Source organism: Leucopleurus acutus, assembly GCF_964270905.1.
Source record: "Leucopleurus acutus genome assembly, chromosome: 13".
NCBI lineage: Eukaryota > Metazoa > Chordata > Mammalia > Artiodactyla > Delphinidae > Leucopleurus > Leucopleurus acutus.
In genome coordinates this window covers 67,047,636-67,073,489 of record NC_139155.1, presented here as the reverse complement: position 1 = coordinate 67,073,489, position 25,854 = coordinate 67,047,636, and the positions used below count along the sequence as shown (strand labels likewise).

General features: G+C 48.8%; 1 protein-coding gene across 1 annotated transcript in view; it reads left to right on the top strand.

The window, feature by feature from the left end:
- The window catches only part of OSBP2 (oxysterol binding protein 2), a gene marked incomplete at both ends in the record, with an annotated part of 138,761 nt that overhangs the window by 24,109 nt on the left and 88,798 nt on the right, over positions 1-25,854 (top strand). The gene's annotated exons all lie outside the window — the stretch shown is intronic.

Here is a 25,854-nt window from a genome sequence, read left to right as displayed (position 1 = left end):
GCTGGGTCGGTGGGACTGTGCATTTGTAATTCTGAGACACTGTCACTCTGCCTCCCACCTGGGTCGTACCAGTAGATGCCTGCGGCCCTATGTAAGAATGCTGGCCTCCTTAGAGCCTTGCCTGCCCAGAGCAATAGCAGGTTTCTGATGGGTGAAAACTGGGTCCACACATACAGAGGGGAGGATTGGGAAGCTGTGATCCTTTTGAAGTTATAAGCACAAGGTGTGTGTTTATATAGACCTGTGTGGGTTTTTTTTTAATATAAATTTATTTATTTTATTTATTTATTTTAGGCTGTGTTAGGTCTTCATTGCGCGCGGGCTTTCTCTAGTTGCAGTGAGCGGGGGCTACTCTTTGTTGCAGTGTGCGGGCTTCTCATTGTGGCGGCTTCTCTCGTTGTGGAGCACGGGCTCTAGGCGCGTGGTCTTCAGTAGTTGCGGCACACGAGATCAGTAGTTGTGGCACATGGGCTCTAGAGCACAGGCTCAGTAGTTGTGGCGCATGGGCTTAGTTGCTCCGCAGCATGTGGGATCTTCCCGGACCAGGGCTCGAACCCATATCCCCTGCATTGGCAGGTGGATTCTCAACCACTGTGCCACCAGGGAATCCTAGACCTGTGTGTTTTTTAAAGAGGCAGGGCCCCAGGTGAGAAGGAGTCACAGCCCCTGTTCTCCAGGATTGTCTCCAAGGCTGGTCCGGGAGATAGTGAGTCCTGTGGAAGGAGCTCTAGCACAAAGCAGGTGGAGGGGCTAGTGACATCAGTCATTGTGCCCCATACTCAGTCTCCCTGCAGTGGGGTCTCTCCCCCAGCACTAGCTTCTCAGTGCACATGGAAGGTCATTGACTATCAGTCTGACCTTCTCTTTTAGTCTCACCCATTTGGAGCATGGGTCCCTCCATGATGACTCTTTTTCTTGGGGTCAGCACTCTGTGGCTTGGGTGTGTCAGCAGTGATGCTGAGCTTGGCCAGGGGTCCCCAGGGTACCACTCCATTTCCCAGAGAAGGAGGGTGTTTGGGGGCATCTCAGGTATGGGCTGCATTGAGACCCCCGGCAGGACCTGTGGTCTCAGTTTGGATGCTTGTAGCAAATGATGTAGCTGGTGTTGTGGCTGGGCTCGGGACAACCCCATTGGCCAAGTGCAGGGACGTTGCTGGTTGTGGAAGAACTAGCTTCCTCTTAGTAGCTTCTAAGTAAAATCAATCAATCATTGCCTCATTTTTTAGGAACTTCTTGAAAGTAATGTAGCAGGTAGCACCTACTGGATTCAGCCAGCACCCTGGGACAGCCAGCAGCAGGGGTTTCTTTTGCAGCTGGTACGGAAGTACTGTTAACTCAGCTGACAGTGCTAGGGATTGCTAGCCTGCACTTCCTCTAGGAGAGTCTGGGACCCCTGAGGGAGCAGCCTTAGGCGCACATTCCTTCATTTCATGTCCTTTAGGCGTGGTCAGAGGCTGGAGATGCACCACATGTCTTGTGTTCCCAAGAGGTTAGCCTTCTGGGTAAGGTCACAGAACAGACATTCAGGTACAACTCAAAGTAACACATGCTATGTGTCAGTGAGACATGGTAGGATTCCTCTCCTTTTGGTGTCTTGAAGCACAAATAATTTCACTGAAGAGAAGACACAGATGGCAAATAAGCACATGAAAAGGTGTTCATTATCATTAGCTGTTAGAGAAATACAAATTAAGATCACTGTGAGATATCACTACACATTATTAGAACAGCTAAAATTAAAAATAGCGATAATACTAAATGCTGGTGAGGATCCATCATAAGTTACTGGTGGGAATGTAAAATGGTACAGCCACTCTGGAAAACATTTTGGCAGTTTCTTAAAAAACTAAACATGCAATTACTGTATGACCCAGGAACTACACCCTTGCATATTTATCCTAGAGAAATGGAAACTTATGTTCACACAAAAACCTGTACACAAATGTTCATAGCAGCATTATTTTTAATTAATTAATTAATTATTGTCTGTGTTGGGTCTTCGTTGGTGTGCTCAGGCTTTCTTTAGTTGCGGCGAGCGGGGGCTACTTTTCGTTGCGGTGCGCAGACTTCTCATTGCGGTGGCTTCTCTTGTTGCAGAGCAAGGGCTCTAGGCCCTCAGGCTTCAGTAGTTGTGGCACGTGGGCTCAGTAGTTGTGGCGCATGGGCTTAGTTGCTCCTTGGCATGTGGGATCTTCCTGGACCAGGGATTGAACCCGTGTCCCCTGCATTGGCAGGCAGACTCTTAACCACTGTGCCACAAGGGAAGTCCCATAGCAGCATTATTTTTAATAGCAAAGTACTGGAAACTTCTCAGATGTCCTTCAGTGGATTGAACAAACCCTGGTACATCCATTGAATGGAACGCTATTTGGCAGTCACAGTGAATGAACTATTGATGCGTACAATAACTTGGATGGATCTCAGAGGCATTATGCTGAGTGAAAGAAGCCATTCTCAAAAAGTTGTATGATTCCATTTATATGACACTCTGGAAAAGGCAGAAACTAGAGATGTAGAGCAGGTCAGTGGTTGCCAAGGGTGAGGGGTGAAGGGAGGGAGTGATACAAAGTTGTAGTATGAGGAAGTGTTTTGGGGGTGATGGAATTGTTCTGTGTCCTATGGTGAAGCTGTGTCATGAATCTATACATGCGTTAAAATGCATAGAACTGGTGAATTCCCTGGCTGTCCAGTGGTTTGGACTTGGCCTGCCCCGGCCTGAGTTCAATCCCTGGTCGGAAAACTAAGATCCCACAAGACGAGAAAAAAAAAAAAAAGCATAGAACTGTGCAGCAACAAAAAAATTGCTGTGTGTTCATTTGAAAGTAAAATGCAGTTTTGACTTCTGTCTCTTCTTGGTTCTCCCCGCCCTACAGACCTGTCCAGCTTTCCCTCTCCTCATTGGCACACTGTCTTGCTGTCAGGCTGGCTTGGAAGCTGAGCCTCCTGCTTACAAACCCTCTTCATTAGCACCCAGCCCCTTCCCACACCCTGCTTCCCCTTAGGTCTGCTTCCCCTTCAAGGAGAGGCCATTCTGGAAACCCTCCCTGAGCTGGCCCCCTGCCTGGGCTAGATGCTTGCTCTCTGCCACCGGGCTCAGCCCCTCATGCACATGCACAGTGGTGTGCTAGTTCGTGTGAGCATGAGTTCCTGGAGCCTCAGATTCCCTGTCCGTCAGTCCACCAGAGGCTTTGACTGTGTGCCTCCCAACGTCCTTCCAATTCAAAGATTTGTAAGTCAGTGGGAGCCACGTTTCCTGGGTTCAAACCATGGCTTAGTAACTGTGTGACCTTGGGTGAGGTGCTTGCTGTCTGTTGCCTCTTTCTCTCCTCTGTAAAGCAGGCTTAATCATAGAACCACCCCTTAGAGGTGCTGTGAGGACTATCTTAGACAGTGCATGAAACGAACTTAGCACATGACTTGTCAAATGCTCAAGAAAAGTCAGCAGTAGTTACTGATAATAGTCACCTTGGCAACTTTAAAATAATACAGGTTCCCAGGTCCCCCTGCAGGGATAAATCTGAATGAATGAGAGCATTGGGGATGGGGGGGTGGGGAGCGGGGGGCGGGCACCTGCATTAAAAAAAAATCTTCCTGGATAGGATTGCCAGATTTAGTAAATAAAAGGTCAGGTCACCAACTTTCATTTGCACTTCAAACATACACAGATATTTTAGTGTAAATGTGTCCCATGCAATAGTTGGGCCATACTTACACTGAAATTTGTTTATTGTAATTCAGTGTAAAGGGCGTCCTACATTTCATCTACCTGCATTTAGCCGCATCCTGGGGGACTTTGATGCTCAGCCCACTTGGGTGGGTGTGGTCCAAAGTGGAACTTCTGTCAGAAAATAGAGAGTATCCTTTCACTTGACACAGGGGGGAGCTAGAGGGTAGTTTGTTTGCTTTCCTTGCTCCTAAATCAGTGAGTAAGGAAGCACCAGAAGTTCGGCTGGCTTGCAACCTACCTCTCAGAATCATTTTCATATCTTCAGGTCCGCCTCCCAGTGGGGGCTCCAGGAGGCTGTGAGCAGTGAACCCAGAGCCGGACACCTCTCTCTCTTGGGCCTTACCTCCAGGGGGGCTAATCCAGCTCCTCAGGGGCTCTCTCTCTCTCCTGCCCTGCTCCCCCAGGCTGACCTGCCCCCACCTTGAGGTCATAGCCCTATTCTGATATCACAGCCCAGCACTTGGAATTATCCCAGGCAGCCCAGATTCTGCCCTTAGGGCAACCAAGGCAACGTTTGAGCAGGGGGTGAGGGGGCCGTTTGTGGCTGGTGGCCCTAGGGGCTGACCCTAAAGACCATCTGGGCACCCTGCCATCCTATTGCTTCAAGATGAAAATCCTCTAAAAGTTAGGACTTGGAAGGCTTTCCTGCTGTCCCTATTGGCCATGGTCCCTCAAGGTAGAAATAAGTCCCTGGGGAGTGGTGGGGGGTAATCTAGCTCTGGATCAGCTCCTGGAAACCTGCTGCCTTTGTGCCTCAGCAGGCAAGTGGCCTGGAGAAATGGTGGTCTTGCCTTGGTCCACTCAGCACTCTTCCCATTCGAAGGAATGGCTTCCTAAACTGGGGGTTTCTGACTTGTTGGGGAGAACTGTTCCTTAGTGCTCAGAAAATCCCTGCAAGCACTGAGCCATGGCTTCTCCCATGGTCACCCGCAGAGGCTGGGTGGGGACAGGGGTGTGCTTGTCTCAGGACAAAGGGAAAACATAGCCACATTCAAGCTATTAACCCTTGGACCCCTTAGTCCCAAGGAGGAGGAACCCCATCCACTTAGCTGGTCAGAAGGTGTAATGAGGTCTCTTGTAAGCTCATTAAGTTAGTAAAATATTGAGTGGCATGGATTAAACAACACACACACACACATGCACACACAAACCCTGAAAAACTTCTCTCTAACTTTGGTGGGCACAAAGGCTGCTGGGGTGAGTGCATTAAAATTCTTAGGGGAGGACCACCAAGATTCTGATGAGATGATCAGATGGTGCCCATTAAAAATGATCCCGGGCTTCCCTGGTGGCGCAGTGGTTGAGAGTCCGCCTGCCGATGCAGGGGACGCGGGTTCGTGCCCCGGTCTGGGAAGATCCCACATGCCGCGGAGCAGCTGGGCCCGTGAGCCATGGCTGCTGAGGCTGCGCGTCTGGAGCCTGTGCTCCGCAACGGGAGAGGCCACAACAGTGAGAGGCCCGTGTACCGCCAAAAAAAAAAAAAAAAAAAAGGTCCCCATTTTTAATATGCATTTCATGCAGCGCTCCTGCTGGCCCCCCATGGATCTCATTTTGAGAAACATGGTCTGCTCAGACTCCTGGATGGCTTGCTGCAGCTGCCTTGCTTCCCCCATTTCCAAATTCTGTGTTTTCCATGGAATGGGTTTAAAAAATTTTTTTCATTGAAATATAGTTGACATTTACAATGTTGTTTTAGTTGGAATGGGGGTTTAATTCTGTTTTACTACCATGTATTTTTTTGGCTGCTTTGGGTCTTCGTTGCTGCATGTGGGCTTTTTCTCTAGTTGCGGCAAGCGGGAGCTACTCTGTTACAATGCGTGAGCTTCTCATTGTGGTGGCTTCTCTTGTTGCGGAGCGTGGGCTCTAGGCACGTAGGCTTCAGTAGTTGTGGCTCGCGGGGTCTAGAGCACAGGCTCAGTAGTTGTGGCACATGGGCTTAGTTGCTCCCCGGCATGTGGGATCTTCCCGGACCAGGGATCGAACCCGTGTCCCCTGCATTGGCAGGCGGATTCTTAACCACTGCGCCACCAAGGAAGTCCCTACCACATATTTTTTTTAAATTCACTGGAACCACAGAGACAAAAGGGATGGTGTGGGGCGTTCACCAGGTGCACTTCTATCCGAATTCTTGTCCCCTTTCTTCTAGGTATAGGTGCAGCCTTTTTCTCCACCTAAGAAGAGGGATTATGTCCGTATTGGGAGTGCTATACCCTTCACTCATCAGAGACTCTCTCTTCATCGTCCTCACCTTGACTGAGAGAGTGGGACAGTGGGTATGAACTGTTGGTCATTGAAACTGAGAGTGGTGAAGGGTGTTGCTGACCAGAGGGGTTGGCTTTTGTTTCTGTGGTGGCCCCGGGATGAACATTTAACGGTACCCCAGGAGGGGAGCCATTGCTCTTTGATGGGTCAGCAGCTCAAGGTGGGAATTCCCTGCTTGCTTTGGCTGTGAATTTGGGGCTCCAAGAGCATGAATGCCACACAGCCTTCTGAACAGATAAACAGATCTATGTCTAGTTTGGAGGGGAAGTCGGTTTCTGGTTTTGAGTCCTTTGGATTAAGCAGTGTCCAGCCTTCAGGTGTGCAGGCCTGGAGCCCTTTGTGATCTCAGCACTTCCCTCCAAGCTTCTGGCCCAGGTGGGAGGCATGACGTGTCCTGGCCCTTGGTCCTTGGCTCTCAGGTTGCAGGACAGGGGGGTTGACCTCACCCTACCCCTCCAAAATATGGATGGGTCAGCCTCCCTTCCCCTCAGACTCTCCTCTGCCTTGACTCACACCTGGGCCACCTCATCCAGACCAAGGGAGGAATGAGGGGCAGTTAAGATTTCCCCTCAGCGATGCCAGGACAGGGAGCTGAGCTCACTCCATTCCACGTGCCCACCCTGGTGTTTGGAGAGAGACAAACCTGTGCCCAATTTGAGAAATGAGGCCTTGAGGATTTTGTCAAAATAGAGGACCAGCCTCTGCATCCCGAGAGCTTGTTGCACCCAGGCCAGTGGCTTCTACTTTGCAGCTTCAGCAGCACCTTGTGTGGAGTTGTTGCTCACTAAATGTGTCAGTTGAAAGAGGTCCAGGTAAAATCCTCAGGTAGGACAGTTGGACTCAGGGATGCTACAGAAACCCAAGGATGGGATTTTTTTAAATCCTTTTGTTGTTATGGAAAATTTATGACATAAACAGAAGCGGACAGAAGTCTCAGGAGCCGGCACATACTTGTCACCAGCTATCAACTCAGTCTTGTTTCTGTGCCTCTACCCTCTTCCCTAATCCTGTGTCATTTTGAATATTCGTCAATATTTCAGGATGCATCTTTAAAAGATAAGGATTCCTTTTTTAAACATTTAATATTTAGTTCAAGGTACTGTTATCACATCTGCAAAATTAACAGTGCAGTGGACTGAAGTTTGTTTAAAGGAAACTTTACTCTCCCTGGTGACTTCGAGGGTGTGAGGGAACTAGAAAAGGGGGTGCAGTGCCTGAGAAAGGGGGACACACATGTGCTTCCAGTAGAGAAGACTGGGCTTTATTCAGAGTCTGAAGGAACCCAGGGGAAAGTTAGCGTCCCTCAGCTGGGAGAGAATTTTGGCCCTTCCTGAAGAAGCGGGGCTTGGCACAGAGCAGGAGGTCCTGGAAGGCTGGAGACCTCTGAAGGCTCGGCCTTGCCAGGGAGCCTGCAGGGTGGGGTGGGGGGATATGAGTTGGAGTCAATTTTTAAGAGTCCACATTAGCAAAGGCAAGAGCCACCAGAAAGGAACTTAGCAAAAGGATGGTATTTTGTTGTGCAAGAGGTGTTGACAGTTTGGACTTAGATGTGATCCTGTGACCCATACAGATGGCAGAGGCTACCCCTGAGGGACTCGTGTAAATCGGTGCTAGTTGAAGAGGCTCCGGGTAACTGGGTCACCAGCAAGTTCAAATGTATGTGCACAGTTTGAGCAGACTGACGCTCAGTTCTCAGAGAAACTGAGTTGGATTTTTGCAGCGAGGGCAGTGTTTGTTCTGACCTCGCCTCTTCCCACAGGGCCCTCTGCTAGCCATCCCAGAGGTGGCCCCCCTATTTCAGTAGAAAAATAAGCATTCTGAAATGTTTATATTGGAGGTGGTCTTCATAAGAGGATTAGTAGGTCAGAGTCATTTGACCAAAAAAGTAGACAAAAAAGTCACTTGTCTACATTTGGTACATTCTTACCATTAAGATGCTTTAAGCAAGAGGGAGGAGATATGGGGATATATGTATATGTATAGCTGATTCACTTTGTTATAAAGCAGAAACTAACATACCATTGTAAAGGAATTATACTCCAATAAAGATGTTAAAAAAAAAATGCTTTAAGCATCATTTTCCTGCCAGGGCAATTACCCTGCTTCCTTTGTAACTAACCTTTGTAACTATAGCACTTACCTTTGTAATTACCAGATTCAGAAGGCTTATGCTTTGTTGCCATTTAGATGTTAACCTGCTCGAGGATCTGTGGGCATGAGTGCCAAGCCTCTGATGCAGGTGGGGCTGGCAGCTCATTGTGTCACTGGTTCCAAAATACAGCATGTGTCCTGAACCCAAGGTGAGCAGGGCTAGAATATCTTCCTGGGATCCTCCTGCACTTAACTTCGCCAGCTTGAGCTTTGATTTGGAGGTAAACTTTGAAAGGTCAAGGCTAGGTATTCTGGGCTGTGGAACTGGAAGGTGGGGCTCTGTTCCCCTCCCCCCCCACAACCCTGCCACCCTGGGCAGTTGCTGAATCTCATTTGCATGATGGTGTGAAGGGGCGTGGCTTAGTAAAAGCAGTGCAAAATTTGGGATCCTGGCTTTGCTTTGAGTCATTGTGTAACTTTTTAAAACAATGTTTTTATTGAAGTATAGTTGATTTACAATGTTGTGTTAGTTTCAGGTGTACAGCAAACTGATTCAGTTATATATATGTATCTATCTATATATATCTGTATATATATAGACATATATGTTCTATTTCAGATTCTTTTCCAGTATATATTATTACAAGATATTGAATGTAGTTCCCTGTCCTGTACAGTAGGCCCTTATTATTTATCTATTTTATATATAGTAGTGTGTATCCGCTAATCCCAAACTCCTAATTTATCCCTCTCCCCCCCATTTGCCCTTTGGTAACCATAACATTGTTTTCTATGTCTGTTTCTGTTTTGTAAATAAATTCATTTATATCTTTTTTTTAGATTACACAAATAAGTGATATCATATGATATTTGCCTTTTTCCATCTGACTTACTTCACTTAGTATGATAATCTCTAGGTCCATGCATGTTGCTGCAGATGGCATTATTTTACTTCTTCATGGCTGAGTAATATTCCGTTGCATATGTATTCCACATCTTCTTTATCCATTCCTCTGTCAGTGGACACTTAGGTTGCTTCCATGTCTTGGCTGTTGTAAATAGTGCTGCTGTGAACATTGGGGTGCATGCATCTTTTTGAATTAGAGTTTTTGTCTTTTCCATTGTGTGACTTCGGACGAGGCCCTCAACCACTCTAAGCCTTAATTTTTTTGCTCCTCAAAGGGAGGAATAATGCCTATATCCTGAGATGGTGGTAAGGGTAAATAATAACAGCAACAACAACAATAATAAAAAAACCTCAGACTCTGTCCCCACCCCCCACCCACACCTGAAGGGACCAGGGCAGGGCTGGCTGTCTGCTCCAAGCTGCCCTGGGAGAGGGACTGTGTGGCACAGCTGAGCAATACCAGTCGTTAGTACCACCCACCAACCCTGGCTCTTCAGCTGGCTCCTTAGTCCAGTACTGGTCCGTGGCCTGTTAGGAACCGGGCGGTGAGCGGCAGGCGGGTGAGCGAGAGAAGCTTCATCTGTATTTATAGGGCTCCCCATCGCTTGCATTACTGCCTGAGCTCTGCCTCCTGTCAGATCAGCGGCGGCATTAGATTCTAATAGGAGCGCAAACCCTACTGTGAACTACGCATGCGGGGGATCTAGCTTGCGTGCTCCTTGTGAGAATCTAATGCCTGATGACCTGAGGTGGAGCTGAGGCGGTGATGCTAGCGCTGGGGAGTGGCTGCAGATACAGATTATCATTAGCAGAGAGGTTTCACTGCACAGAGACCATAATAAATCAGCTGCTTGCAGACTCGTCTCAAAACCCTATCAGTGAGTGGCAAGTGAAAACAAGCTCAGGGCTCCTACTGATTCTGCATTATGGTGAGTTGTATGATTATTTCATTATATATTACAATGTAATAATAATAGAAATAAAGTGCACAATAAATGTAATGTACTTGAATCATCCCCAAACCATCCCCCCACCCCCACCCCGGTCCGTGGAAATATTGTCTTCCATGAAACCGGTCCCTGGTGCCAAAAAGGTTGGGGACTGCTGACTTAGTTGACAGTAGGTCTGCCTGCAGTGGTATCATGCCTGTGGGGATGTCTCCTCACTGCACTGGAAACGCCTTTATAGACAGGGACCTGTTTTCTAATTCTTTTCTTTTTTTCATGGTCTTCTATTCAGGGTCAGTTGGTGGCAGGGAACAAAAACCCACTCAGAGTGTCCTCAGTAAAAGTAGAGCTTATGCAGCACCCTACAGGGACTCTCCCATGTCCCCTCTGTTACCTTTCCTTCTATGGACTGGCTTCTTTGTTCCTCTATATCTTCATTCTCCCAGGGGCTCTGACCTGCCCTGGCTGGGCTCGGCCTCGTGGCTGCTGTCTCTGTGCCCCAGATTCAAATTCTTGGGCAAGGGAACCTGGAGCGGCTTGGAGCAGGTCTCCAGCCCTGCTCACATCAGGTGCAGCTCGGGGTGGGGGTCATGGCCACACCTGAGGGGCGACCTGAACGTGTTTAATGAGGGAGTGTGAAATCCTGCCCACTCTTCTGGGTCTCCCTGAGATGTGACCTCTTCTCTGAGCACCTCTAACCTCCGTGGAGTGGTCCCTCACTGCCACCCGCAGGAGTTGGCTCAGGAAAGAGAAGGTGAGGGCAAGCAGCAGCTGGATGGGCTGTTCGTGCTCCGCATGCTCTGTGGCTGCTCTCTCCTGTGCCCAGCCCAGGCCAGGGAGCTGTGGAGAGCCAGGACCCAGCTCTGAGGGAGGCGAGGTGGGCAGGCTGGTGTAACCACCACAGATTGTGGAAGGGAATCCTTGGGGGATAAGACATGTCCCCTGGAGGCAGGGGAAGGAAGCACAGAAGCTTCAGAGGCCCCTCACAGGTAGGTGGGGTTGCCAGGGAGGCCCTGTGAGCATAGGAAGAGCTGGGCCCAATGGAGGCTGGTGCCCCGTCCACACACTGGGCACAGAGCACCAGCGATGCAGGGCCTCGGTGTGATGCCTGCACCTGGGGCCAGGCGAGCTGCCACCCTGCTCAGGAGAGGGTGCCGGTGGGTGGGGCTCTGGGCTGGCCTCCTCCCACCGTGTCTGCCCCAGTAGCTTTCCTTGTCCTGTGTCTGCTGGTCTCTTTCAAATAGGTTTGTAGAGAAACCTGTACAAAAGGTTTGAAAACCATTGGTGCAGAGCTTTCACCTGAGATCGGGATTGGCTTTGAAATGGAGGCTGACCTGAGGGTGGCAAGGGCTCGGGCCAAGGCGAGGGTCAGGGCCTGGCCCTTTTTACCATCTCCCCCCTCCCCCACCCCCACCCCCAGACACACACACAAAAGGAAGCCAGTGGGGACAGCTCGCTGGAAGGCTTCCCAGACTCAGCCTGGGTTTGCACTTGACCGTGTTTAGCTGGCATTGCTCTCCAGGGGCCACCACATCCTGGGTCCCTTCTCCTCCCACAGAAAGGACTGAGGCTGTGCCCGTGCACAGGCCCTCTGCGCCTGGAGGCAGAAGGAATATTCCATCCAGTCCCCACTTGTTTGGTGTGCACAGACCATACACTTGTGAGCCACCTCAGTCCAGGTGAGAGTGGGTTAGAGCAAAGCGGGGCCAGCGTGTAGCCACATGCTGAGAGAGCTGGACCCAATGCAGCCACCCAGGCAGGAGTCGGCCTTGGACACCTCCCTCTAGAGCAGGAGGAAATGCTTGTAATGGGTTGGTGCGGGACCAGGGCGGAGACTGCAAGCTGGGCTTCCAGTGGGCGAGTTCTGGTTTTAGATGAAAGTGGTGGGTTTTTCTCTCCCACTGGCACCCACCTTACATTTCTCTTTTCTCTGGAAGACAGTCGGAAACACTGGGTTGCTCGGAGATGAGGTAGCTTCTCTTGAGGAATGGAATTTCCATTTTAATGAGGCTCCTGAGTCAGGGCCTTCTGCCTGCCTGGGGCGAAGTGCCACTACTATGAGCCCATCTTTCCTCATCTCTGTTAAAGTACAAGGAGTGGGGAGGTTGCACTGGCCCACGGGACGTCTTGTCACTGATGAGGCAGCTGTGTTCGCAGAGAACTCCTCTTCATAGACGTTTTGTGAGCGCAGCCAGAAGTGTCACCTTCAGGACTTGGCCACAGAAACCCTCGAGCCCAGACATCCCGGAGGCAGCCCTGCCGGCTCCGGGCACACCTGTGACTGGTTAGGCCTGGCTTTGAGGCCGTTGTGAGGTCTGGCTCTCCCTCTCTTCCGCTGAGTGACGTCCTCTCTGGACTCAGGTTCCTCTCTGCAGAGGGGAAACGAGAAGAGCCCCTGGGCAGGTGGACAGCGGCATGAGCTCTGTGCACTGTGGGGTCTCTCACACTCGATGGCTGTTCTTATGTCATGAAGCCTTTTCTCCAGGACCCCCTCCTGACTCCCCACCCCAGGTCTGCTTCCCACCCGCCGTGGGTGCCCTCCTGGCCCCTGGTGCCTCTCTTTTGAGCATTCACCATCGTGTCGGTATTATTCATGGTGCTCTCATCTGTTTAACGTCTGACTTCCCTGGTCATCCCGCCACCCAGGCCGGGCTCATCTCAGAGTAGGCACGCAGAACTGTTGGGTGGATGATGGAAGAGATGGAGGGAGGGAGGGAGGGAGAATGAGTGAGAGAATGAGTGTGAGGAGTGGGTGCCTGGTGCTTTGGCCAGGCCTGGTGGCTCCTTTGGTCCTTATGCTCTGGGTGCAGGTAAATTGTGGGGGTCCTCACAGAGCCAAGTTTGGAGAGCGTCCTTCCAAAGGGCATTACCAGGAGCGTGAGAGGTCAGGAGGGACTATGTGTGACTCCAGGCAGCTCAGCCGGAGACACCACCGCGGGAGCAGCTGTGTCCTTCGCAGTGGGCTGTCCAGCAGCAGTCACTGTAGTTATCCCTGCTCTGGCTGATGTTCACGTGATCTGAGTGGCGGCTGGAGACGTTTGGCTGTGTGTGATAATGCAGGGGTCTGAGTTGCACCTGTGCAAGATCATGTGTAGTGGTCTTCGTCTCCCGAGTGGAGGGCCAGCCCCAGGCCCCAGCGCCTGGGTCCTGACCCCCAACAAAGGGTGGCTCCTGGGAGAAGGAAGGGTCCCCTTGGGCTGGTCCTGCCTCGGCTGCTCAGATGTGTGGTGTAGGCAGGCCCCCGGCTTTCACTTCCTCGTCTGTGAAGTAGGGACGGTCCCAGTCCTGGCCCAGGCGACTTCACAGGGTGGCTGAGAGAGGCCGGATGAACATGTGCAGGAGAAAGAGTTGCAGGGGTCATTGTTGGGGTTGTCATCATTGACAGGGGTGTCCAGGTGGGCCCTCCTCAGCTCCCCCATGGGGAGATGTACACTGCAGAGGGCGTTGCCACTGAGCAAGTACCCAGGTGTCAAGCTAGCCAGGTGGCTTTTGTTAGGAATCTGCCATTTTCCAGGACCATTCTGTGAGAATGCAGGAGGTAAAAAGGGTGTTCTTAAACATTTCTGCCTTTTAAGAAGAAAATCTTTATTGTTTTGTAAAAAGACTGAATGGAAAAAGAAAACTGCAAATCATACTGGAAAATGGACCAAAGGGAGAAAAATCTCCAATCTACTAACCTAGAAATGATCATTGTTAAACCTTTGCTGAACAGCATTCCAAACATTTCTTTATGCGTATATATGCGTTTGGATCTAGATATGTAATTTCACACCACTGGGAAAAGTCCCAATATGCAGTTTTGTAACTGGCTCATTAAATTCAACATGTTGTGGGCATTCCATGCAATAAATATGCATCTGTGGCATCACTTTTTATTATGGAAACTTTCTAATGAGCTACATACATGTATATATAACATACTTGTACACATGTAGAGTCCCATGTTCTTATCACTTGCCTTTCAACAATGATCAATCTATGGCCAATCTTATTTCATCACACTCCGTCATCTGGTTCCCCCATTATTATTTTGTTATTGTGGTAAATACACATAACATAAATTCACCATTAGTGACATTTAGCACATTCATAATGTTGTGCAACCATCACCTCTATCTAGTTCTAGAACATTTTCATCACCCCAAAGGAAACCCCATGCCCATTAGCAGCCACTCCCTATTCCCCCCTTCCCTCTGCTCCTGGCGACCACTAATCTGCTTCCCTCTGCCATTATTTTAAACCAAACCCCATCTGCAAACATTTTATGTGTGTCTCTAAAAAACAAGGACTCTTTTTGAAGCATCAATTTGAGACCACTATCACACCTGAAATAATAATTCTTTAATGTTATCACCTGTTTGAATATCTGATTATAATGTCATTTTTAATGGTGCATGATATTCCATCAAATGGATATAGCATAATTTAATGAAACATTTTTTAGCCATTCAGGTTGCTTGCAGTGTTTCCCTATTATCTAGAAAAGCACTGGACAAGCATTTCTGTGCTCATTTTTTTCTTTCTTGTTCTTCTTCTCCTCTTCCCCCTTCTCCTCCTCCTCCTCCTTCCTCTTCTTCCTCTTTTTTTTTTTCCCCTGGTGTGATTATTTCCTGACAGTAAATTCTTAGAGAAAGGATTACTGGGTCAAGTGCATGCTTTCCATTTTGATGCTGTTGGCGAGTTATAAAGGTTGTTCCAGTTAACACTCCCTTGGCAGAAAATGCACGGCGTGGTTAAGGTACGCCCACAAATACTCTCCTGTGAGCCTTTGCCATAACTTATCCAGGAGTGCTGCTGCTCTTCCATTTGTGCAGAAATGCCCCCGTTGCATTGGGCTCAGGGTCTCCCAGATGCGATCACAGCTCAAGGCCATCAACTGATAACCGAATGTGGGAGAAAAACGCCGTGGCACCTACAGTGAGAGCCCACGTGGCCCTTCTGCTGAAGGAGGGCATGGAACTGTCGGGGAGAGTGATGACCGCAGCCTCATGAGCAGGAAGACAGAAGGCCCCGTCAGTGGAGCCAGGCTGGTTCTCAGACACACTCATCAGTCTGGAAACTGGGGAAGCTGTGGGAGGAGATCCATACTGTCTTTTGGAGGAGAGGGAGGAAGAGGGAACCGGTGAGAAAAATCATCCGCCGCTCTTACTTAAACTTGACTTTCTATGCTATTAAAACATTACAGTGATAGCAAAGGCAATTTAAAAGAAGAAATGAAAACATTGCCATGATCTAGCCATTGCCATTCCTTCCCCGCTCACACCGCACACACCCACACACAGCGGAGAGCCCACCTTCCACTCGGCTTTACAGCATCAGTATTCTGGGCGAATGTTCTGCAGCCTCGCTTGTCATTTTTTATGCTTGGCTTCTGTTCTGTGGAGAGCCTGTGGCCCCAGTTTTCTTACCCTGTCGTCCTTTGGCTGGACGCTCAGGCAGCTTCCAGTTGTGGCCTGTTACAAATGTAACGCCCCATGGACCATGTCATGCATGTAGCTCCCTCTCTTCTCTAGTACCTTCCTAGGAAAAGTTGCATTGGGTAGGGGTGCGATGGTGTTGTGGCTCTTGATTCCACTCTCCTGTGGCCTCGTTGTTTCCAAGAAGGGGATGAGTGCCGGTCCCTCACCCGGAGGGCACATGATCATAAAGCATAAGTCAAGTGGCAGTAGCACAGCATGTGTATAATCTAGAAATAAGTATTCATATACTGGGGGCGCATGATCAGACTTTTTCACATGGGGTGCATGATCATAGCCGCTTGGTGGTTTGGCTTGTGGGTTCTTTGAGGGCCAGCATGACCTTCTACTCACTCTCTGTGCCCGCCACCAGCACATCCCACAGACGTTTGACAGGTGCTTCCAAAAGGTGGTCCCAGCCAGCTCTGCCACCTTCCTGCCTCAGCCGCCTGGGCCTCCCTGCGCTTCCAGGGCTGCACTTGTTGCTGTGGGAGCTGGACAGATGTGACTCCAAGTAACGGGAACGCACATACTGCCCTTTCCTAGGAGAGCTGCGGAAAGACAGGCAGCACTTTTTTTTAAAAAGTATATCCAGTTTCCTTCCAGAATGAAGTAGCAATAGAGCCAAGGGGACAGAGGAGAGTTCAGTCTTGTGCTTGGGGGTTGGGGGCCCTAAGGCAGAAGGACCGTGGCCCCGTTGGTGGTCGGGTGCCCTGCCCTGGCCCCCCTGCGCAGTCCTGCCCTTTGCTCCTTATCCGCCTCGCGTTCCCGCCCAGCTCCTCTGTTACACAGAAACCAGCTCATCCCCACGCTTCAGATGTGCCTCTTGCTCTTCAGTATCCCTTAGCTCATGATTTTTCCTCTTACATGTGTATTTCACGTGTGCCAGTCAGATTCTCATTTAATATGAAGCAAAAACCCTTAATCTGTGTGCAGTCTATTTAAAACCAAATGAAGGTGCCTGAACTGAATGATGGCTCAGGCCGAGCACTCAGTCCTTACGGGCTCATGGCCACTCACGGTGAGAAGAAAGGTGCGGTTATTTAGTGTTATTTAAAAACTGTGAGTCGCCCAGTATCGTTTTTTCTGGATTCCAGTGCCAGTGCTTTGGCAGTAAACATGCCTCAATGATCCGTCTCCTCTCAGAAAATGGCCATGTGATTATCCATTAGCTGGTCCTGGGGACACATTCAGTCACCAGTGGGTGGCATAGCTGCTGAAACTCTCATCAGTGCGTTTTCCTCAGCTCAGCCCCTACCGCGTAACGACCCCATCAGTTGTGAGATGGGGACAAATGCCACAGGGTTGTGACTGCCATTTTCCACATTCCGCTGCAGTGCACCCAGGCCACTAAAATACTGTTAAACCCTTTTAATTTAATCCCTTTTGTATTTATGGATCTAACTTCTGTCACATCACCACATTTCAAGCAACCCAAAAGTAAATGCCATGTACCAATTTTATTTTAACATTAAAAATGGATTTTTTTTGTCCCACTAATACATACACATAGGAAAGGAGGAGTGAAAATAGTGCTAATAATGGAAAACAGTGCCCCACTCTCCCTCACCCCCCAGCCCCTGCCTTCCATGGTTCCTGTGTTTAGTTAATGCCGTGGTCCCTGCCACACACTGAGTCATTTGTCCTTGGGCTCAGACCCCAACTTGAGTTGTGGGTGTGGAGAGGTGGGTCCTGGGGGGGGGTCTCTCGGCCAGGGTACCCACCGTTCACCTCTCCACTGGAGCCTGCACTTCCCAGACACACGCTACCTCTTGGTTTCTTTGTGTAAGATGACTGATTGCAAGTGGGTTGAAGCATTCTGACCGGGCCCACTTGGAGGGAAGGAGACCCATTAAGGAACATACCCCATTTCCTTTCCCCGCACCCAGATGCTGAGGGTGACCCTGGGCGGTCTGGGTCTGGTGCAGGCACGGCTAAGGCACCGGCTCAATGAGTCGTGAACAGTCCGCTGAGAGGAAGGCACGGACACAGGGGCAACCTCAGCGCCTTGCCTGAGATCACTGTTAGGAAGTGGTGACGCTTTGATCAACATCTGTCCGCTCAACCAGACTGTCGGCTCCGAGCAGAGTGCAGGGCCTGCAACACAGTAGGTGCTCAGGAAATGAATGAGTGAATGAATAGCGGTGCCGAAATTCAAATGTAGACTTTTGCAGCTTCAAAGCTGTGCCTTGCTGCATCCCCTGGATGAGAACACAGTGCAGAGCAAAAACAGGCAAGGATTGTTTTGTTTGTTATCTGGTGGGGGCATCCAGGAACAGGGAGCTTTGCTTAGTTAGAATCTGGCCCTGGAGCATGAAAGAGTTATTGCAGCTTCCCCAGAGCCCAGGCACGCACCTGCCTTCTTAGAACAGCCTCGGTTTTACTGCATTGAACCTCAGGGAGTGGGAAATAGAGCATGTGAGTGGGATTTTTATTGGCCGTAGGACTGGTGTCTCTTTGCCTAAAAGCAGCTAAAGAAGATAATCTGCAATCACAAATTGAATTCTATCTAAAGAACACCTCTGCCTCACGCAACGGTCAGTCCTGGCTGGTTGGGTGGGGATTCCCTGGGGAACGTGAATGTTGGCCATGTGTGGCCATGACCAACGTGGCTGGTACACTGGCCTTGTGTGGGCTGACGGGGGAGGCAGGGTCTGCCCAGTTAGGGAAGGTGGGGCCCAGGGGACAGCTGGGCCTTCAGCAGTGGCATGTGGGAGGTCTGACCACACGGAGGTGACAGGTCTCGTGGCCTTGGTGGCTTGCAGTAGCTGCCCCAACTGGAGGGTGTGGAGCACAGGGTTTCTCTATGGACAGCCTCTCTCTCTCTCTCTCTCTCTCTCTTTGTAATATTTATTTATTTATTCATTCATTTATTTGGCTGCACTGCGTCTTAGTTGAGGCATGCTGGATCTTCGTTGCGGCGTGAGGGATATTTAGCTGCAGCATGCGAACTCTTAGTTGCGGCATGTGGGATCTAGCTCCCTGACCAGGGATCGAACCCGGGCCCTCTGCCTTAGGAGCGCAGGGTCTTAGCCACTAGACAACCAGGGAAGTCCCTCACTTTTTAAAAATTAGCTTTCCTTTTTAAAAATTGAGATATAATTAACATATAACATTGTGTAAATTTAAGGTGTACAGTGTGTTGATTTGACACATTCATTTATTTTTTTTTCTAGTTTTATTGAAATATCATTGACATACAGCATTGTATAAGTTTAAGGTGTACAGCATCACGGTTTGACCAACAACCATTCTTTTTTGTCTTCAGTGTGTGTGTGTGTGTGTGTTTTTAAAACATTGTTACTGAGCATAATTGACATGCAGTAAACTGCCTATATTTAAAGTGTACAAATTGATAAGGGTTGGCATATGTATGTACCTGTGAAACCACCACCACAGTCAAGATTAGGGACAGTATCCATCATCCCCGTGCCTTTTTGTAAATCCTCTTGAGCTCTTCCCACCTCTACCTCCCCAGGCCACACTAACCTGCTTTCAGGCACAACAGAGTTTGCATTTTCTGGAATTGTATACAAGTGGACTTGTCCAGTATATTTCCTTTCCATTTGACTTCTTTCACCCAGTATAACTGTTTTGAAATCCCCTCATGCTGTGCACACATCACTAGTTTTTTCCTTTCATGGTATTCTATCATGGGATGTGCCACAGTTTATCTGTTGCCTGTTGGTGGACAGTTGGGGTGTTGCTGGGTTTTGGCTATTGCAGATAGAGCTGCCATGAACATTTACATCCAAGCGTTTGCATGGACATGTGCTTTCTTTTCTCATGGATAAATAGCTAGGGGTGGAATGCCTGGGTCATAGGGTAAATGAATGTTTAACTTTTTTAATTAAAAATTTTTTAAATTTATTTTATTTTTTTGGCTGCGTCAGGTCTTAGTTGCGGCATGCAGGATTTTTCACTGTGGCACAGGCTTCTCTCTAGTTGTGGCGTGCGGTTTTTTTTTCTCTCTCCAGTCATGGCACAAGGGCTCCAGGGTGCGTGGACTCTGTAGTTTGTGGCATGTGGGCTGTCTGGTTGAGGCACGCGGGCTCAGTAGTTGAGGCAGACTTAGTTGCCCTGCGGCATGTGGGATCTTAGTTCCCTGACCAGGGATCAAGCCCGCGTCCCCTGCATTGGAAGGCAGATTCTTTACCACTGGACCACCAGGGAAGTCCCAATGTTCAACTTTTTAAGCAACTACCAAATTGTCTTCTAAAGTGTTTGCACCATTTTATACCACCACAAGAAGTGTGAGAGAGTCCAGGCTTGGAGAGGCTGAGTCAGCCACCCAGGACAACCTGAGGAAGTGTTGAACACAGGTTTTCTTGGTGAACACACTCATTTTGCATTTTAAAAATGATTGCATGTTTTCTCAGGCATTACAGCGTCTTATATGTCCTCTTTGCTTTAAAGAACAGGGGACCTGTGTACAGGTCGTATTCATCAGTACCCCTGGCATCGGGGGTGGACCACTGAAGGCAGCTCACTGTAGATACAGGTTCTGCCTCTTTTCATTCCCTCGGGGCCTGAAATACCAAGTGGCAGGGAGGCTTGTTCAGAGATCATATTTCCATCTAAAGGTAAACGAATAACGCTGTAGTACTGCTAATACTGTAGCTCCCAAAATATGACTGATCATGTAAAATCTTTGCCTTTGGGAATGTTTGGAAAAGAATGCAATTTATGGAGATCCGTTAGTTTTGGAAATATATAGAAAAACCGTGGCACCTTGATGCAAAATGTGCCTTTTCTCAACCTGGTGTTCCTTGCCAACATCGCCCCTGGGGCCCAGAAGCTTCCCAGAGCCCTGCCTACTTGGGTCAACCAGGCAGTGATAGAGTGGACAGCTCTGTCTGAGAAATGACCACCATAATCACTCAGGACTGCATTAATTGAAAGTGACCCTCATAGTGTGAGATCTGCAGAATGACTATTTCCCCTCATGAAGCTGCCTCAGAAGCAGGGACAGCATTTTTAGAATTCGGGTCTGTGGTTGCTTATTTAAATGTTGTAGGTGAAAAGCCTTGGTTTTCATTCTAAAAACCGGAATGCTGTCTCCAGAAATAGATTTATGTATCTATGGGAATTCACTTAGTGATAAAGGTGCCATTTGAATCACTTGGGAAAGAAGGGACTGTTAGCAAGCGTGTTTTAAATTATATCCTCTGGAATTTGTTTTTGTGCAAGGTGTGAGGTAGGCATCTAATTTTGTTTTCCAAAAGTATATCTAATGTTCTCAACAGAATTTATTCTGTTTCTGAACACTCTGGTCTCCACTGATCTCTTTGTCAATTCCTGCACCCGTATCCCACAGTTTACTCCCTGTAGCTTTATAGTCTAGTTTGACAGCTGATAGGATAAATCCTTCCTCGTTCTTTAATTTCAAAAATTTATTGGGATTTTCCCCTTCTATGTAAATTTTAGAATCAGCTTACGTTTTTTTTTTTTATGTTTTATTTATTTATTTTTGGCTGCGTTGGGTCTTCGTTGCTGCATGCAGGCTTTCTCTAGTTGCGACGAGTGGGGGCTACTCTTCGTTGTGGTGCGCAGCCTTCTCATTGCGGTGGCTTCTCTTGTTGCAGAGCACGGGCTCTAGGCATGCGGCTCAGTAGTTGTGGCTCGGGCTCTAGAGCACAGTCTCAGTAGTTGTGACGCACGGGCTTAGTTGCTCCGCGGCATGTGGGATCTTCCTGGACCAGGGCTCGAACCTGTGTCCCCTGCCTTGGCGGGCAGATTCTTAACCACTGCGCCACCAGGGAAGTCCCTTTGAATAGTTTTAATCATAGATCTGGAGCAGCCAGTGACTTCCACATATTAGTGCTTAATATTTCTGAGTTAGAAAACTTGCTTTCATGCTAAATTTTATGGAGGTTATTATATTTTATTATACAATAAATCCTTACTGCACATCTCTCTGTGCCAGACAGTGTTAGGAGATAAAGATACAGTGGAGGGGCTTCCCTGGTGACACAGTGGTTAAAAATATGCCTGCCAATGCAGGGGACATAGGTTCCAGCCCTGGTCTGGGAAGATCTCACATTCTGTGGAACAACTAAACCCGTGCGTCACAACTACTGAGGCTGTGCTCTAGAGCCCACGAGCCACAACTACTGAGCCCGTGTGCCTAGAGCCCCTGCTCCACAACAAGAGAAGCCACCACAATGAGAAGGCTGCGCACTGCAATGAAGAGTAGCCTCCGCTCGGCGCAACGAAGACCCAACACAGCCAAAATTATGTTTATTAAAAAAAACAAAAAAAGATTCAGTGGAAAACAAAATGAGTCTCTGCAGCCAGGGACATTACTGCCTGCTGGGGGGAGGCAGACAGATCCACAGAAAATCATGGTGGATTGTGTCTGATGCTTCACCCTGGCAAAGGAAGCATGAGGAGGGGAACCTAACCCAGTCTGGATGGTCAGGGAAGGCTCCCTGGAGGAGGTGATACATAAGTTGAGACCCAAAGGGCAAGGAGGAATTATCCTGGTGAAGGTGAGTGGAGTACAGTGAAAGTGAGGCCCAGAGGTGGAGGAGAGCATGGCCATCCTGAGCTGCAGACAGTTCTCAGGTGGCAGGAGCAGGGAGGGGTGGTGACGGGAAGGGACGTCCCAAGGTGAGACTGGAGAGACCAGCAGGGACCAGATCATGGATCGTGAAAGGCCTTCCCAGCCGGAATCCCTGCTGGGTCCCAAGGGCTGCCGGCTGGAGTCTGGCACTCTCAGCTCTATTCCTCTGGCTGCAGGGTGGAGAATGTGTCAGAGTGACGCTGGACAGTGGCAGAGGGGCCAGCGGATCCAGGTGGCAGGTGGCGCTGGCCAGAGGTGGAGGCAGTGGGGAAGGAGAGAAGTACTGGGATATGAGAGAGCTTCAGGGGGCAGAGCCAGGCTCTGGGACCCGTTTGTTCTTCATGGTGTCTGTAGTACCAGAACCCAACTGAGCTGGGTTCCCAGCCATGTCACTTTCTAGCCACATGACCTGGGACAAATGATCTAACCCAACCCCCCTTCCCACTCAGACCCGTTCCTTTATTTGAAGAATCGGGCTGTTGTGAGGCTGTGTACAGTGTCAGCACCGTGTGTGGCCCGTGTGGCACCAATACACGTGACAGTGGTGATGGTGATAGTGGGGACAGTTTGATCAGCCGCAAAGTGTCCTGCGGGTTAGGAAAAGGGAGCGAAAGGATTGACGCCGGCCCCTTCGATCCTCTGTTTCCCCAGTGCCTCGTCAATCCCTCTGAAATCGCTGCTGAGGCACAAGGTGCAGAATCCCACCGAGTTCCCAGGGAGCCTTTTCCTCCAAGGACCACCTTCAGTAGGGAGCCCCCAGCCCTCTGCAGCATGGTGAGCAGGTGGTGGATGGTGTGCTCAGAGCCGGGCCCTGGCCTCTAGGCCACATTCTGCCCCTTTCTCTCGGGGGGCTCTCTGTCCGAAGGCTGAATGTGCTCTGGGGTGGCTGACAAACCAGCCAAGGCCTTTGGTATGATTGACTCTGACAGACTCAAAGGGGAGCATAAAATGATTTTGCTATGGCTCAGACTTGCAGAGCTCCTGCAATTACATGTCCCCTTTCATGTAAAATTATATTAGCACTGCAGCTCTAGTATAATGAGTCTCTAATGCCAGGGGCCATGGTAATTAATAAATTGTAAATGTTGACTTTTGATTCAAGGCTTCTTGGGGGGTAATTAATTTTTAATAGCTTTGGATGAATCTACATGCAATATCATGAAAGGGCGAAAAAATGGCTTGGCATCAGCCCATTTACGGGTATGGAACTGTCTGCTGACCATCTCTGAGTCTGCGCCATAAAGGAAAAGTGAACGTGAAGGGTGTGCTCCTGGTGTTGAGTGGTGACACATCAGCTTCTGATTGTTGTAGCCTCTTGAAAGAGCTGCATTGTTTTTAAACATGAAAGGAGGCTCTTGGAGGGTTTACTGTGCCATCTCTGAGATGCATCCTGGAGATTGCAGGGAGATGTTCTGGAAGGAAGCCCAACCCTGACCAGAGGGGGAGGGCCTGAGTCTGGCAAGCAGGTGGGGACCACGTCCTCTGCAGACACAAAAGCCTGGATTTCTGGGCAGTGAGGTCGGCCCTTTCCTAGAAATGATCTGGCCCATCCTCTTTCCAGATTGCACATCTTCCACTGTTTCCAGGGGCCAGTAGCTAACACAGGTGAATGAGGTTTCCTTTCCATTGACCCTACCAACTCAGCTCAGATAATTGCAGAGAGAAAAAAGTCAGCCTACAGAGCACACAAAAGTCAGGAAAAAATGGTGAAAGAGCCCTGGGACAACCCAGTGCCTCTCTGGGGGATTCACCACATAGAACAGGCATTTGCTTGGGCTCCCGAGTCCATTGGAGACCCTCAGGGGAGAGAAATGGTGTGAATGGAGGTGGTTTGGGTCCAGCCCTTCCGGGAGGCAGTCCCAAGGACCGGAAGGTGGGACAGACCTCAGTTCTGGCCCCAAGAGCAGAGTGAAATTTTCTCTCCTTGAGATTCTTTCTCTGTAACAGCTTTGCCACCTCCTCAAGTGGAAACTGTGTTCCCATTTTAGAGTGTAGCTTAATTTGCTTTTGTGCCATGTTGTTTGGGGGTAGGAGGGATGTGAATCTCGGTGAGAACGTGTGTTTCTTGTGCACCTCTCCATACATGGCGACACTGGCTGTCATCTGAAAGAAACAGAGGTGGCGAGGGTGACTCTGTCTCACTGTTTCAGGTGATCGGGCCCCTGGGGTTGACAGATGTGTAGTTTTGTTGTAGCCCATGTTGTTTTTGTCCATTGGCTGTGGGCTCCTTGGGCTGGAGGCAGAGGTTGGCTGGGTGACACACAGGGCTTGTTCTCAAGTTTCAGCCTCAGCCTGCAGGCATTCCTGGGTCAGGAAAGACTTTGGTTATGTAGCCCCACGTGACAGTGTGGTTGACCCCTCCCCCCCCCTTTTTAGGGAGAGAGAAAAAGAAGGGATAGAAAAGATTTGACAACTTGAAATGGTGTCACACGCTTTTTAGAGGTTTTGGCTGCTTGTCTAGTTTGCACACATACGTGATCCGTGTGGATGGATTTGGAGGGAAACAGGAAAGAACAAAGCCAGAGGCCCCCTGTTAGTCCTGAGAATTCAAGATCTCAGTTTGGGAGCTGGATTTGGAGTGTGTGTGTGTGTGTGTGTGTGTGTGTGTGTGTGTGTGTGTGTGTTTCCTTCAGTTTCCGCTGCTGCTTGTTCTCATAACGTGTGTACCTATAGCTTTCAGGCAATATAAAACAGCAAGATTCCAGGCGAAATGCAAAAAGCAACCCTGAAGGGATGCAGCAAAGTGCATTTTTACCAAAGAGAGAGGGAGAGAATTGGGGGAAGACTTGATAGGTTAAATTTTTTTTGTTTTTGTTTTGTTTGAGATGTAGTAACTTTCTGAGAATCCACTGGCAAATGCGGTTAAGGGTCTTTTCAAGACCGATAAACTTTTGGATAAGCCATTTAAAAATCAGTTAAGGGGTGTTTCTTCTGTTATCTCTGTGCTTGCCTCATTGCATCACATGGCTACCCTGAAACTAAAGGGAATAGGATCTAATAATTGGTTTTTAAATTCCATTGCTTGGAAGGACTTTGACAGTCAAGGCCAGTATGATCCCTGTTCCAAATATTGCCCTTACCCGTGTTGCGAGAGCTTACACATATTTGGGGATTCTACATACAGTCAGTCCTGTGTCTTTACGATATCTGTTCCACAGTCTTGTGAAATATGTTGTCAATTTCAATTCTACTTTGTGGATAGAGAAAAATGTATGGAATGGCAGAGGGCCTTAGCTAGCCCAGAGCAGTGAGACGGAGAAGGTCACAGTCATCTCCCAGGGCTGGTTGCAGGTCAGTGGGGATTTCAGGAGCCTTTGCAGTAAATGGTTCAATTCAGAACCCAGCTAGCCTCCTACTCTGTCCCCAAGTCAATGGGTATATAGATAGATATCACCAAAGTACAGCAAAAGAGTCAGAGGGCTGACGATTAAAAAAGATCCATAAGCATTTATCAAAACAGCAAGAAATTAAGTGTTTAAGAACCATGTACAGAAGCTTCAATCACCATGGTTTGCGTGATAAGAAATAGTTTATGAATACAAGTAATTTTTTCATCCACCATCTGCAGTATCGTTTACTGAAGAAACTGAGGTTATAAACCTTCCTGCAGTTGCTTCCTGCAGACATCTACTTGCAAGCCCAAGGATAAAAAAGTTTGCATTTGTATTTTTTAATGAATAGTCTCTCTGGGATTTAATTAGTCATTGTGTCTATGCATGCATCATTCATAATCTGGGTTTGTCACTAGCACATGCAGTTAAAGTCAGATGAACAGAAATAGTATTTTCAAGCAAAATGTAAAATACTCTTTGGCCAATTATCATTGGTTGACAACATGTTTTATAGAGATAAAAGTTGATTGGTAGCTGTTATAAGTTTTGGTTTGTCTTCTTGTCTGT